The sequence below is a fragment of the Peromyscus maniculatus genome, chromosome X (assembly GCF_049852395.1).
Source record: "Peromyscus maniculatus bairdii isolate BWxNUB_F1_BW_parent chromosome X, HU_Pman_BW_mat_3.1, whole genome shotgun sequence".
NCBI classification, from domain to species: domain Eukaryota; kingdom Metazoa; phylum Chordata; class Mammalia; order Rodentia; family Cricetidae; genus Peromyscus; species Peromyscus maniculatus.
This window is the reverse complement of record NC_134875.1, coordinates 25,922,511-25,936,352: the sequence shown is the minus strand read 5'-3', so window position 1 is coordinate 25,936,352 and position 13,842 is coordinate 25,922,511. Positions and strand designations below refer to the sequence as shown.

General features: G+C 39.9%; 1 protein-coding gene across 2 annotated transcripts in view; it reads left to right on the top strand.

The window, feature by feature from the left end:
* The first annotated feature begins 1,303 nt into the window (after positions 1 to 1,303).
* The window catches only part of Arhgap36 (Rho GTPase activating protein 36), a 52,333-nt gene continuing 39,794 nt past the window's right edge, over positions 1,304 to 13,842 (top strand). The window contains exons 1-2 of one of the 2 annotated variants that reach the window (XM_076561559.1): positions 1,354 to 1,518; positions 3,002 to 3,126. The gene's annotated coding sequence lies outside the window, so the exon portion shown is untranslated. Of the gene's footprint in view, positions 1,519 to 3,001; positions 3,127 to 13,842 lie in introns of both variants that reach the window. The other variant, XM_042269187.2, reaches the window with a different exon arrangement.

Here is a 13,842-nt window from a genome sequence, read left to right as displayed (position 1 = left end):
CGAGAAATGACTCATCCAAGATCTTTTTTGTTGCAAATTCTTTTCTGAAACAAAGCTTAAATTGAGAGCATCCTAAGAGCATTGGAGACAGACTTCTCTGACTAGTTTTTAACCAAAGCCCAGTTCTGGGGCATTTTAAAAACCTTCCATTACTACAAGGCAATCAATCACTAAAAGAATTTAAGATGGTATATCACCAAGAACCAAAACACACACTTCCCTTGGCTCTGGCTTGGTAACACTTACCAAAAGTCCATATGTGTTATTTTTCTGTCCACCTAGTATCTAGCATAGTGCCTGCCTCACGGAAAGCTCTCAGCAAATGTTTCCTGAATGACTGGATCTCTCCAGAAACATGAAAGTCTTTCCATGGCCCCTTTCATGCTCTCTTCTCCCTGCTTTATGTGCACACATTGCTTAGAAAGCTGCCAAGCTTACATGTTTGGTCTATCACAGGACTAAGAATTCTATCAGTGGTCAGAAATGCAAATTCCTCCAATACAGTGGAACCCATAATCCTAGCATTCCATGAAGCATAACCAGAGGTACCCAGAGTAAACAAAAATTTTAGTAGTGAAGACCATGAATTCAATCTGTCTTTGGAGTACAGCTACATCAACTTCTATCACTATGCATTATGGGCAACTTAAAATGGGGGATACAGATTCTAAGTAGGGACTAGTACACCTTTTACTCTCTCAGGAGGAATCACCTGGCTGTGGGCACACAGGGTGAGAATACAGAAGACACCATAGAGTTTTGAATAGACCCCTTGAACATTTATAACTTGTGTGAAGGAAGTAATAACAATGTAGCCTGTCAAGATATGCCTTTAGCACAACAGTATTCACTCCCACCAGTGCTATCTCCTATTTTTTTTCCTTTGCTGATATGCCTGCACTCACCTGCAGGGGCTGGACAAACACACAGCCCCTGACCCCCATGTATGCCTACCTCTTATCAGGCTGCCTCAGTTAGGTCAAACTGCTATGTCTCCTGTGTTCTTGGCAGAAGCTTTCAGTCAGGGATAGCAGTGGAAAGACAGGATAGCCTTGAGGAAGGGCTACTTTCAGATCCAGATGAAAACAAGATCCCACAGCTAAACCCATTCCTGTTGGCTTATGGCTTGGCATTGGCTGACAGTCCAGAGAGACTTCTGTTAGCCTGAACCAATGAAAATGAGCCAAAGATAAAATCTCTCTAGCCATTAAAGAGATACGTCCACCTATGATTGGCCTCAAGATCATTCACCTCAAGGTTCGCTCATTGGCTTAGAATAGTATGCTGGCAGCCAGGTCATCCTGTGCTGAGCAGGCACCTACGTAGGCATGCAACCGGGCAGAGCCTGCTGCTGGGCACTCAGGGGAGAGGCAGAAAGAGGAGGAGATATCGAGATCCTCACTCTGCTTAGCTGGTAACATCTTGAGAACCCACCCACTTCTCCTTTCTGTGCCTCTCCCCTCAGGCTGGGCCTGCTCGATCTTCTGGTCCCATTCCCTAAAGGACTTCGATTCCCAGGTATGGTGGTGACTGACAACGCAGGGTAAGATGTAGCATGTTCTCCAAGTTATTTGTATTTTCATAGGGGGTTCCTAAAATTTGAAAGGAAATAGTGGTCCAAAAGTCATAGGTCCATAGGATTTGGTTGCCAAAGGGAACTTTGGTATAGTTCCCATTTTCCAGATGGGTAAGAGAACTGAAGTGAACTCTTCGAGGTAATGAAATTTGCTCAAAGATATACAGCTGATTAGTGGCAGGTCTCTCTACATAAGAAAGGAGTTTTGGCTGCATCACAAATGAACGAGCTATGTATTTCATGCACATTCTAGTTTACTTCATATCATTGATTTTTTTTTTTTTTTTTGCCCCTGGGGAAATTCTAGTTTCACTGGGGACAGTCTTCCGATCACAAATGTGGCTTACTTACTTTTCCCCATCTTTAACTGTGTCTTCAGTAGAAGAAGGGGGCTTTTGCCCTTGGCTCTTTTTCATTGGTACTCTCTTCTTGTGATTACCAAGACATAGTAGTGAATTGAGTGTGACCAAGTCTCTGGAGTCATGTAACCACCTATCTACCTAAGAAGTTGTCCAACTCTGGACTCTGCCAGTCATGTTATGACTTGTGAGCATCACTGTTCAATATGTAGCAAAAAGCCAATTTCTAAATAGCAGAGTCTAAGCTATTGTTCTGTTAACACGACTGACTTTTTCATGCATCTATTTTCCAAATCTCCTTCAAATAAGAAACCTGGTTTTATTTGATCATATGGAAGATGAAGAGTCCCCAAACTGGCCATGGGTAGACTTCTATCATCATCAATACAAAGCATAAAAGGTTTTCCACTTTTTTAGTGTATTTTTCCCTTGGTTTGGTTTCAATGCTTTTCTTTCCACATTCCCCCTGTTTATCCTTTGACAATCTAAGTCCTTTCTTATCCATGAGCCTTCCTTTCCACCCAATATCAATCTCTCCTGCCTTTGGATTCTCACAGTCTTTCCTGTCTATCTTCCTAAATGAAATTTACTGGCATTCCATTTTGTATTTCTCACTATTGGATCATGTATATCTGTCTTGTCTTCTCACTCAGACTAGATTCCATAAAGGCAGGGTACACATTCTATTTTAAGAATTACCACTGCATCTGGTGGACATTCAAGTTGCGCCAGCTTTAGTATTAATATGAGAAATGTCCTGAATATACTTGAGAGTATAACTCAAGACACAAAACTCTATGATCAAAATTTTATGAAAAGAGTGGAAACAAAAGCAAGCAAGGAGGAAATATACTGAAATGTGTAAGAAATGGAATAAGTGAGTTTAAGCTTTCACATATTTATCTGGTTGCTTACATTTTTAACAAGGACTATGTTTTAACAAGGACTTTTATGAAAAATAATAAATGCATGTTATTTTAAAAAGGAATCACGGATTTGTTGGGTCTCAAAAATAGAACAGGAAGAGGTGGTGAGACTCATATAAGTCCTGTTCTCTTATTTTAAGGTTGAAGACCTTGGGGCACTGCTGTGGAAGGAGGCATCAAACTTGTGATTTCCCATTTCTGCTCTCTAGAAGCAAACAGCCTTGTGTTCCAAAGCTTTGAAGCTGAACCTTCTAACTTCTAAAATGTATCTACCTGCTGGCTTTCCAAACCTCCAGGCATTGAACTGAGAGTACCTGTACAATCTTCTCTTACTATGTTTTCCCATGATTTGCTGGGATCTTCTGGGTGGGAAAGCTTGGCAATTTAACTCTGATTTATACTCTACTCCCTTATCAATCTCCTTTGGAACCTTTGCTTTGCCTCTGGAACATGCCAGAACAATAGAACATAATACTCCTATCCCCAGGTAGCTGGAAGTAAATATATACCTCTATGTTGAACTATCAAAAAGAGCTCACTGAACTCTGAGCATTGCTGTGAAGGGAGGATTAAACTGACTACTCCTTAATACCATTGCAAAACCTGGTTGAGAATAATATTTAAATAAGAGTACCTGAAAGTGTTTCATGCAGCTCACTCTTTCCTGTCACACTGCACCCAACAGAATAGTCCCAAGTACCTGCATTGCCAATATATTTCTTCTAGGTAGGCCTACATTACCCACAGCCAGGAAGAAGACTTGTATTTTTTCATGAGTGGCTACTGATTGAGTTCCAGAGGTGGGCATAAGATCCATGGTAGGTCATTTATTATTTGGTAGCAGATTTACTTGGGGTGGATTTCTCCAATAGTGTTCCTCTTGCCAGCAATGAAATTTCATTACTCACAACTGGGCACTCTTAGTTAGAGCTATGAAAATTTGCTCAATGTGCATTTCTCACTGATTTCGAAAGACAATCACGTGTAATGAAGGCATTGTACCCATCTGTATTTCTATACTCCTGCTTATCTGTTTTTAAAAGACTGTGGCTCCTACCACAATTTCTCTTTCTTTCTTATTCTTTTTCACTTTTAAAAATAAGGTCTCACTTTGTAGCCCAGGTAACTTGTTAGATAGACCAGGCTGGCCTCAAACTCATGGCAACCCTCGTGCCTCAGCCTCCAAAGTGTTGGGATTTCATGAGCACGGATAATTTCAATTTTTTAAAACACAAAGTAATAAAAACTGAAAAACGTTTGACACTAAAACTCATTTTTACTTATTCCAATGATTATCTGCATGGTCACATGAAAATTTTGAGTTCTTGTCCCACTTAGCATGAATATTCATGTATTTCTTAAAAATACAAACATGTTTGATCATATGAGCTATGTCACTATCTGCTAAATGTATTATATGGTAAAAAGCAAATGTGCATGCTTATCTTGATAACACCCTTCAATGTCACAATTCTGAAATGTATCTGGCTCCAAGAGTTTTTGATAAGGCACTTCAGTATCTTACATCTTAGAATGAGGTACTGATGGAGAATCTACTCAAGGTAGCCAGAGGCAGAAGATGCTTCAGAGTGAAAAGAGTAGGCACTGAAGTCTTTAGAGAGGCTAGCTTGCTGAGGTTCATGAAAAGAAACCTTGGTTGGTCCCTTAGCCATTAGTCCCAAGGGCATGGCTTGGGGAGTGGGGAGACAGATGAATTTGGAAATAGGGAAAATGAGTAGGCTTCTAGACAATAGCAGATACATGGTGTCACTGACCTGAGTTGGCTGACAGCTGTTAGGTACAGGTTTGGTTCAGGCTGGCTTTAAAGATGAAATATCACTGTAGACAGATACAAAGACACAAAAAGAGCCTTGAATCCCATTACCAGGAGTGTGAGAGGATGAATAGCCTGAGACAAAAGTCTTTGACTTTTTCTTACCTCTGTTTTAAAGCTTTCTCTTAAAATATACTACACAGAAGGAAAAAAGCACATAAATCATCGGTGTACATCTTATTAAGTGAAAGGCCAGTGTTATTATATCTGTTTCCCAACTGGAAAACAGAATATTACTGCTGGTCATTGTGGTGCTTGTCTGTAAACTCAGCACTTGGGAGTCTTCTGGAGTTTGAGAACAGCCTAGGCTACTTATTGGATTCAAAGTCAGCCAGCCTAGAGCTGCATAGCAAGCCCCTGCCTCAACCATAACAACAGAAATAGAATATTCTGATTCCCAAATAATTATGCCTACTTTCCTAACCTTAGTCCCTCTATTCCCGTCTAAGAGGTAATAACTATTCTTTTTATGTGAAACACTTTATTGCTTTTTATACTCTTATATCTTACATCCTTAAACATTGTAAGTTTACTGATCACTGACCTTTATGCAATAATTCAGTATGTACTTCTTAGCATGGGATTTTTCATTGAACATTGTATTTGTGAGATTCATCCATATTGTTGCATGAAACTTCTATTATTCTGTCTTGTTGTATAATACTCCTTTTGTGACTATGTAACTATTGATTTATCCATTCTAGTAGACATGGAAAGCTAGATACTTCCAGTTTGGAGCTATTTGGACTGACATCACTCTGAATATTTTTGTTTTTCTTTTGGTGCACATGTGCCTGTATTTGTTAGGGGTGGGATAACTGAGTCATAACATATGCACATGTTCCATTTTGGTAGCTATTGCCAGTTTTCCAAAGTGTGCACCAATTTACACCCTTTCATTGTGCCAAACCCTTATCAACACTGTTTTCAGATTTTGAAATTTTAATCATTCTGGTGGGTGTACAGTGATATCTCACTGTGGTTTTAATGTGCAGTTCTCTGGTGACTAATAAGGTTGAGCATCTTTTCCTATATTCATTGGCCTTTTCTATATTCTCAACACAGTTCCTATTTAAGCCTTCAATGCTGCTTCTCTCTATTGTCCTTTTCCTTATTAATTTGTAGTTCTTTATAGATTTTGTATGGACATTCTTTGATATAAATATTTGATAGCAAGTCTTTGCCTCAATCCAAGATACATTCCTAGCACAGTGGCTTCTCAGTTGATCCTTGTTGAATCTCATTCCCACCTCCCTAATTTTCATTAGACTTCCTAAGACCAAATGGTGTCCATTTTGCTAAGCCCCTTGCAAGTTCCACCAGACACAGGGGCTACAGAGATGTTTCCTCTACTTCTCCTTCCTTTTCACATCTCTCTTTCCCTCTAATCTATCTTTCCTGACTCTTCCTCCCTTCTTTTAAACCTTGCCTTCTCTCAGGGGTGGCTTATTATTCATGATATGAATAACAATGATCTTTGTCCAGTCATGATGCCAAGACTTCAGATTTTCCAGAAAGCATTCCTTCTTGAAAAAAAAAAAAAAACTTGGTGATCATGTAGTTTTCTATTGAATAATAAGGAACTAGGAGCTAAGAGAAATTAAAGGACTTGCCCAAGATCATGCTTCAAATTTGGTGTCCCAGCTAGGACTAGATCTAAGGTCTCTTGCATGCATGTCATAGATTTTTACCACTCTACTGTGCTAGGAAAGTCCAGGGCACACAGCTGCACATTGACTGAAGTGTTTTTTTCTTCTGAGAAAGTGCTGTCTGTGTCTGTGTAACAACGTAATCGGTAGAGACGATGGCTCATGTCTGTCTGGACCCAGGTTGAGAGATCGCATCACCTCTGCTGCTTTCCTATCTCCTGGCTGTCAAAGCCTGAAGGACAACAAATGGCTTGAGTAATGAGATGAGTTAAGATAGTGTCTCCCACGCTGAATTATGTGCCAGTTCCAGGACTACAGGATTCTGCCACAATCCATTTACACAAGAAATTAAATTGAAGATCGCAATGTAATATTCATATATTAAATCCTGGCGGACAATCAAAGTAATTAAGGCCAAATGCTCTGAATCATCCTGTGGCATCACGAATATTCTATTGCTGGGTTTTTAGAAGGACTTATTTCTACAACCAATTATCTTGGAAATCATTATGGCTCCTTTGGAATGTGAATAATTTGAAAGCCACCTTAGTGTACAGTAATACTTGAATCCTCTCACCTCTGTGAAAAATTATTTTAGATAGGGGTGTTAGAAAGGCAAAGGAAGTGTTTTCCAAAGGAAGAGAATTAGAGGATAGGAGCCTTGCTCTCTTTGCTTTGTTTTACAGAAGGAGTGGTCATATTTCATCCTAAATTGAAGCAGTTAAAAGTGAAGCAGGCTACTGGACTAATGTCAGCCACAGAGTGATCTGCTTGCTGTATTGCCCTCTGGCTCTTAAGAGCACATCCTACTGTTTTCAGAGAAGGACGTAGAGGAATGGGGATTCCTCCTCCTTAGCACCTACATGATATTTATATAGGGTTGACTTTCATACCTCTCTCACCATACCCCACCAAAGGTTCCCTTGTCTCTTAACGTCTCTCCAACTACTCTTGTACCTAATTGTTTAGTCTTAGTTCTTAGTTCCTTTTCCCCACATCTCTCTTAAAGTACTCATTGTAAAGCCCTTGGTACATAAGTCCTTTCCAGGCAGAGGTGTATCTGAATCTCCCAAGTGTTCCAACACTTCACCAAGTGTTTGAGTCAGTAAAGGTGCTTTGTATATGATTGTTGGATACATGAAATGAGTGAATGTTCAACAATGTGCCCAGACCTCGTACTATTTGGGAATGATGGGGTTAATGTCACAGCAGCATCAAATAAAGTTTTTATTTCCTTATCTTTCAGTAACTGTCCAGATACTCTCCCAAAACAATGTTCTCAAACAATTACTGACAAATGAAACCTTGTCATCAAGACTGTGCAACAAAAAGAGAAACAAAAAAATAGTCAGCTAACTTGTACTTTTTTGAGCTGTACTTACAAAGCAAATTATTTCACCTGAACTAATTACAAGACTTCTGTGAATCTTGAATACTGCATAAAAAAGGCCTCTGATTCAGCTGTTTTGCCCGGGGGAAAAATTAAAAGTGTACATATAAAGTAATACTCTTACCAAATTATTTCTTCTCATAAATATTTATCCATAGCCTAAGTTTGTTGATGTTAAGCAGCATAAATATTATGTGGATTTACCTCAACTAATGCTACCCTTCACTATAACACAATTTTGATTCCCAGATGAGGTATTATGTTTGTGTTCCTAGCTCTAGTACAGAGGTTGGCACAGAGAAAGCACTCTTTGCAGAATGAATTAATGAATGGTTGAGATTTAAGGAGGCAGAATCTCTAAGAGATGTTACTCATCATCAAAGTAGAGTTGTACACTTTTATTCTCTATGTAATCAGCATGCCACAGCAGTTCTAAGCCCTTAGACAACCTTGGTCCTCCCCACAAAATACTATTTCCTTTTAAAATGCACTTGTCTCACTCTTTCATGTGCCCAGCACAAGCCAGAAAGGGTGGTACAGCCTGGATGTCAGTACATGCCAGATGGACACATGAACAGCAGCCATCTGTGGCTTATCTGGAAGGAGCTCTGGAGGTTTCACATTATCAGGGGTCTACCAGTCAGTATTGGAAGCTGTGCCAAGAAATATTGATATTGAACAAAATCAATAAACTGGGGCCATAGCTAAATATTTATTGGGACAGCCAGTGACACCATGTTTATCCAGAAAATCCAATCAACTTCTGTACAATTACTGTAGGTTTAGATATGAATGAATTAGTTCTTAGTCTTAGAATCCCGGAATGTCAAAGCTGAGAGCAACCTTAGAATTCATCTGGCTATGTTTACCCCCAAGGTTTTCAAGCTTTTCTTTATCAAGAAACACTTGGTAGATAAGATGTATGACACTTCTGTTATTCCATCTGGGGTATGGGTCCCATATTTTGATCTCCTCATCTTACACAACCTATAGAGGACTGTGATATATAGTGGAGAAAGCATTAGTCTTGGAGTAGAAGTCAAGATGGGTTACAATTCTGTCCTAGCCACAGGGCTGGAAATTTGATCACTTTCATCCACGCTTGAAGAGGCCTTTTGGATAGTCATTCAAACTGGGGGTTGGGTGGGGACATCTGTTCCCATGGAAGGGTAACATAGTAGCTAACAGACTGTTAGCAGGAGTGAGTTTATTTAAATAAATCACATTGTTACCAACTGTTACAAAGCTCTGAGGAAAATTCTGAAGGAAGTAGAAAGAAGCCAATGTCTGGTATTAGAAAACTTCCTGAATGCGGAAAGGAGGAGTTGAGCTAAGGCTAAGCCTGCCCCTACCCTGGCTGCCTATTGCTTCATATGACCATCTTCTCCTGAGTCTCTGTCATCTTCTGCCATAGTGTGTCTCTACTTCTCAGTTTCTGCTTGGGCCCACCCTTGGACTGGCTTTGTGGATGCCTGTCTGTTATGAGGTCGGATTTGGACAATGTCCTGCATCTTTTGGCACCTATATATCTGGATTGCTGTCTTTCATGTGCTTATTTGCCTCAGAGTGAATGAGTTTCTGTATCTGGGAAAGAGACGGGGGAGAGAAAGAGAAGTAGAGAGATGGGGAGAGAGAGAGAGAGAGAGAGAGAGAGAGAGAGAGAGAGAGAGAGAGAGAACATGTGCTTTTCTGTATGTTTAGACCTCCATGTCTATGTAAATGGTTAGTCCCAGCTTTGTTTCTGCCTTTACTGCTTTTCCTTACAAGAGCAGTGAACAGTTGACGGAAGGTAGGGAGCACTTTATGTAATATTTTAAAGGTTTTTTTATTTCATGTGTATGAATATTTTGCCTGCATGTATGTATATGAACCACTTGCATGCTTGGTGCCTGTGGGGGGCAGAACAGAGCATCAGACCTCTTGTAGTTGTGGTTCCAGATGCTCGCGAACTTCCATTGGGTGATGGAAACTGAACATGGGTCCTCTGTAAAAGCAGCAAGTACTCTAACTGCTGAGTCATCTTTCCAATCACAAGGGAGATAGCCCTCTAAACAAAACTGGAAACCTAACTATTTGTAAGGTCAGTCCTGGGCATCATATTGAAATTGTATGTGGCCTGCAATCAAAGGGGGAAAAAGACACACAAACAGGGAAAACATTTCTTATCCCTCTAAAACAATGATTCTTCTATATTTCTCAGATTTCTTCATTTATTGTTTTTACCACGTTCTTCTTCCATATTTCTTAGATTTCTTCATTTACTGTTTTTACCATCTCTTATCTCCATGCCTTTTCTTTTTATTGTCTCTTTACTTTTGAAGATTTTATTTTTTCTATTTATCTTTTTCTAATTTTTCTAGTGCCTCACCTTTCTCTTCTTCTGCTACTATTTGCTTTCCCCCCAGACTTACATTTTCACATACAAATTCACTCTCTGCCATACTCCACTATCATTACAAAATTTCTTTCTGAGACTGTTCTTATTTTCCCTCCTTTTTTCCTTTTTATTTCTCTTGAATCTTCTTTCTGGCTTTCTCTTTCGCTCACATCCTCTTATTCTTCATGTTTTTTTTCTGTAGTGTTTTATTTTATTTATCACATCTCTCTGCTCTATTTTATCCTTTTCTTTCTCTAGTCCTTTACTTTTGTGTCTTTCTGCTGTTCGTTCCTCTCACCTCTCTTGGAGGAGTTTCTGTATGTCAGAATGCCAGACTCTTGTGTGCTTTCTTCCCTCTTCAAACACACTTTAAGCATCAAGAGGGGGCAGGAATTATTCCTGTATACCCTGGGCTGAGCTGTAGGTGGGTAAGTTCATTATCTATCTTCTCACAGGTGGGTGGGATTGTTGTGGCTCTGGAAACCTAATCTTTCCTTGCTTATTCCCCGCCCCCAAGGACCCCATCTGCACAGTCACTGTGCGACTCTAGTCATTGCTTGCATTCCCTGCACGTCCCTTGCAGAGCGATGAGCCCCCAGGTGCAGTGGGAGAATTCATCAGCGACCGACAGGACTAACGATTTACTCCTGAGAAATAATCCATATCCGGATAATGGATCACCCACTACTCCCCGAGACCATTTGTCTTGGCACTTAAATGGCACCAGAATCCAGGGACAGAGCCAGGACTCTATCCTAGGTTCATTGGTAGATGAATAGACTGGAATAGTAATGTTAAGGATTATGATAAGGAAGACTTTGCATTTGTGTGGTGCTTTTAAGCTCCATAAATTTGGAGACGATTAACCTTTCTTGGCTTGTCTCTCTTGAATCTCACACACTGGACCCTGTTTGCAGATTCAGAAGCAGGGGACTTTAAGTGACTCCCTGATGTCCTCCAGCTCAATACTGGCAAAAAAAATGAGAGGAAAATTATTTTCTGTCTTCTTGAGACGGTTCCATCTGACTACTACATGGTCCCCCAATCCTTGGATCTTGCTGTTTGCATGTGAGAAAAGAAGCCAATATTAAGAGACAGTATACTAGTAGTTTATGGACATGCATAGGTTTGAATCTTGACTCTGTATTATCTAGCTGTGTCTTTGGCGTATTGCTTAGTCACCCGGAATCTCAATATCTTTCTCCATGAAATGGGAATCTTAATAACCCTTCTTCATAGGACTATTATGGGGACAAACAAATTATTCATGTAAAATGCTTATTATAGTGCCTGGCTCATAGTAAAAACTGCATGAATGTTAGATATGATTATTATTACTGCCTATCTCTTTGCAGGCTGCTAAGCGGACTCATACAAATGCATGAGAAAATTGGTCTAGAGGAGGGGAAGAGATAATTGATGAGCCAGCTTCTACAGTGTCCCTGAAGCCATGTATGGGGGAAGGGACTTGGGAAGCTGAATTCTGATGGTGGGAGAAGCTAAGGCTTCTGCAGGCTCTGGAAACAGTCAAAGGGTAGGAAGGAGACTGGAGAGCTGCATTTAAGACCTTGACTATGTTTGAGATCCTAAATGTGCAACAGGATCAATTGCTGACTTTAAATTCCAGTGGACTAAAATTCTTCTTCTCTGGCTTTAGCTGTCACTGTTTCCCTAGGTTGCTTCCCATTTCCCCAGACTGGACAGGATGCTGTTGGGGGGGAATGCTAAATCCAAAAAAGGATTGAAAGAGATCATGAACTAAAAAATAAAAAAACAAAATCATGTGCCAGAGCCTTTTGTATAAATGGAACTTCACTGTCCAAGTATATAAGGTTATTAATATTCCTACTAATAACGACACAATCTTTAGAACTCATTGTATGGAATGTGGCTGTTAGAAGTTGACACATAATTCAGGTGGACAGAAGCATCCCCAGAGTCCATCTGCATGCAGAATCTGAGCTCACAGTCCTCCTCTCGACTTTTCTGGGACCTCACTCTCCCAGAGTCACACACATAATTTAGCCTTCAGTGAAATGATTCTGACGCTGAGGCTCCCTGGAGAAAGGCAGGGAGTGTGGGCTCCTGACTTCAAGCTGCAGGGAGGCGAGGAGGAATTGATATGTCTCCTAAGCACCAAGGGCTCAACTCTTTTAGAGATAAGGGCTTTCTCAAAACATAATGGGTTACTAATAATTGATAAGCCATGCTTATCAATTGTCACACATTTAGTAAGAACACTGTGGGGGAATCTGAAGACGTTTGGAAGAGCTGATGATGTGGCTGAGAAGATAGGCCACACACAAGGCAGTATCTTCAACAAAGAGATGTGAGCACTCAGGGTGAAATGGGAAATACAGTCAGGAGACTTGATGTCACATAGGTATTGTCACCCTTGATTTCCCTATCCTTTTAGAAAGGCAGTCTACTATCATTGAAAGAACATTGACTTTGTGATAAGACCAACTTGACTTAAAATTTCAAATACTTCACAAACTAAATAAGGGGTCCTTGAACAAGTTACTTAACTCCTATGAGGTGCAATTATCTCATGCATATATTGAAGCTTAATAATATCCCCTATCTCATCAAATTATGTTCACGATGAAATGAAAGCACACATGTAAAGCTCTAAGTATAATGCTTGGTGCATGGGAAGCACTCAACCATTGGTTCCTACAATTGTAATATGCAAGGAGAAAGGCAGGATTGTTTGGAAATAGAAAGGTTTTATTTTCCCTTTCAGCTCTTTATATGCCTGACAGTAAATTTCATAGGAATGCAAACCAAAAATAATATATGTAAATAATAATTATTATATCACTCTATAATACCTTTTGTATGCCTCCTTAATATTGCTCACTAGATTTGCTGTGATCAAATTTACAGAACAATGAAACAGCAGAGGAGGCAAATTACATGCTCCTTGTGATCTTGGACTCCTTTCTGAGTTTCAGTTTTCCCATCTGTAGAATGTAGCTAAGAACACCTACTTCACAGTGCTTTCTGAAAATTTAATTAAAATGTGTATAAAACACTTGGCATAGAATGGGCTGAAAATAAATGCCTGCTCTATTTTACCACTTTCATTGGCAAAAATTGGGAAAAAGACAAAACCACCTGCACAGGGATATTATGAGTATGGAGTCAAATAAATACACAGAAAATGCTTGTAAACTGTAAAACTCCAATAATAGCCTTCATGGAACATTTGTTATGTATTGGGCACCACATAATTAGAAAGTGTTAGTCAATTAGGTAAACATTAATTGTCTTCTCTATTTAGTACATTATTTCAGGTACTCACAATGAGCTAGAGAGACAAGGGCCAACAGAAAGATGAGCTTCTCCATACAAGATTAGAGCATTAGGGACAGGACTCTGAGGGATGATTCATTTAGAGTACCAGAGAAGGCTGTAGATGTGGAAGGGGAAATCCATAGTGTCGTCAGAGACAAGGGAAAAGACATTTTTCATGAATACAGATTCACAGTGAGGGATTTTGCAGAAGAGGCAAGTCAAATTTAGGACAGAGCTATGTCCTCTTGGATTGGGTTTCTAAAAGAACATTGGCAACTTCACTAAGAAGACTAAAGTGTGCACATATGTGTGGAGTGGTAAAAGCCATCTTACTGTGTATGAGGAAGTGGAAATGCTGGGGGAGTTCTTGATGGGCATTTGGGACTGAGGCTGAGAGAAGGCTAGATTAGACACGGAAGGAAACTGAGGAG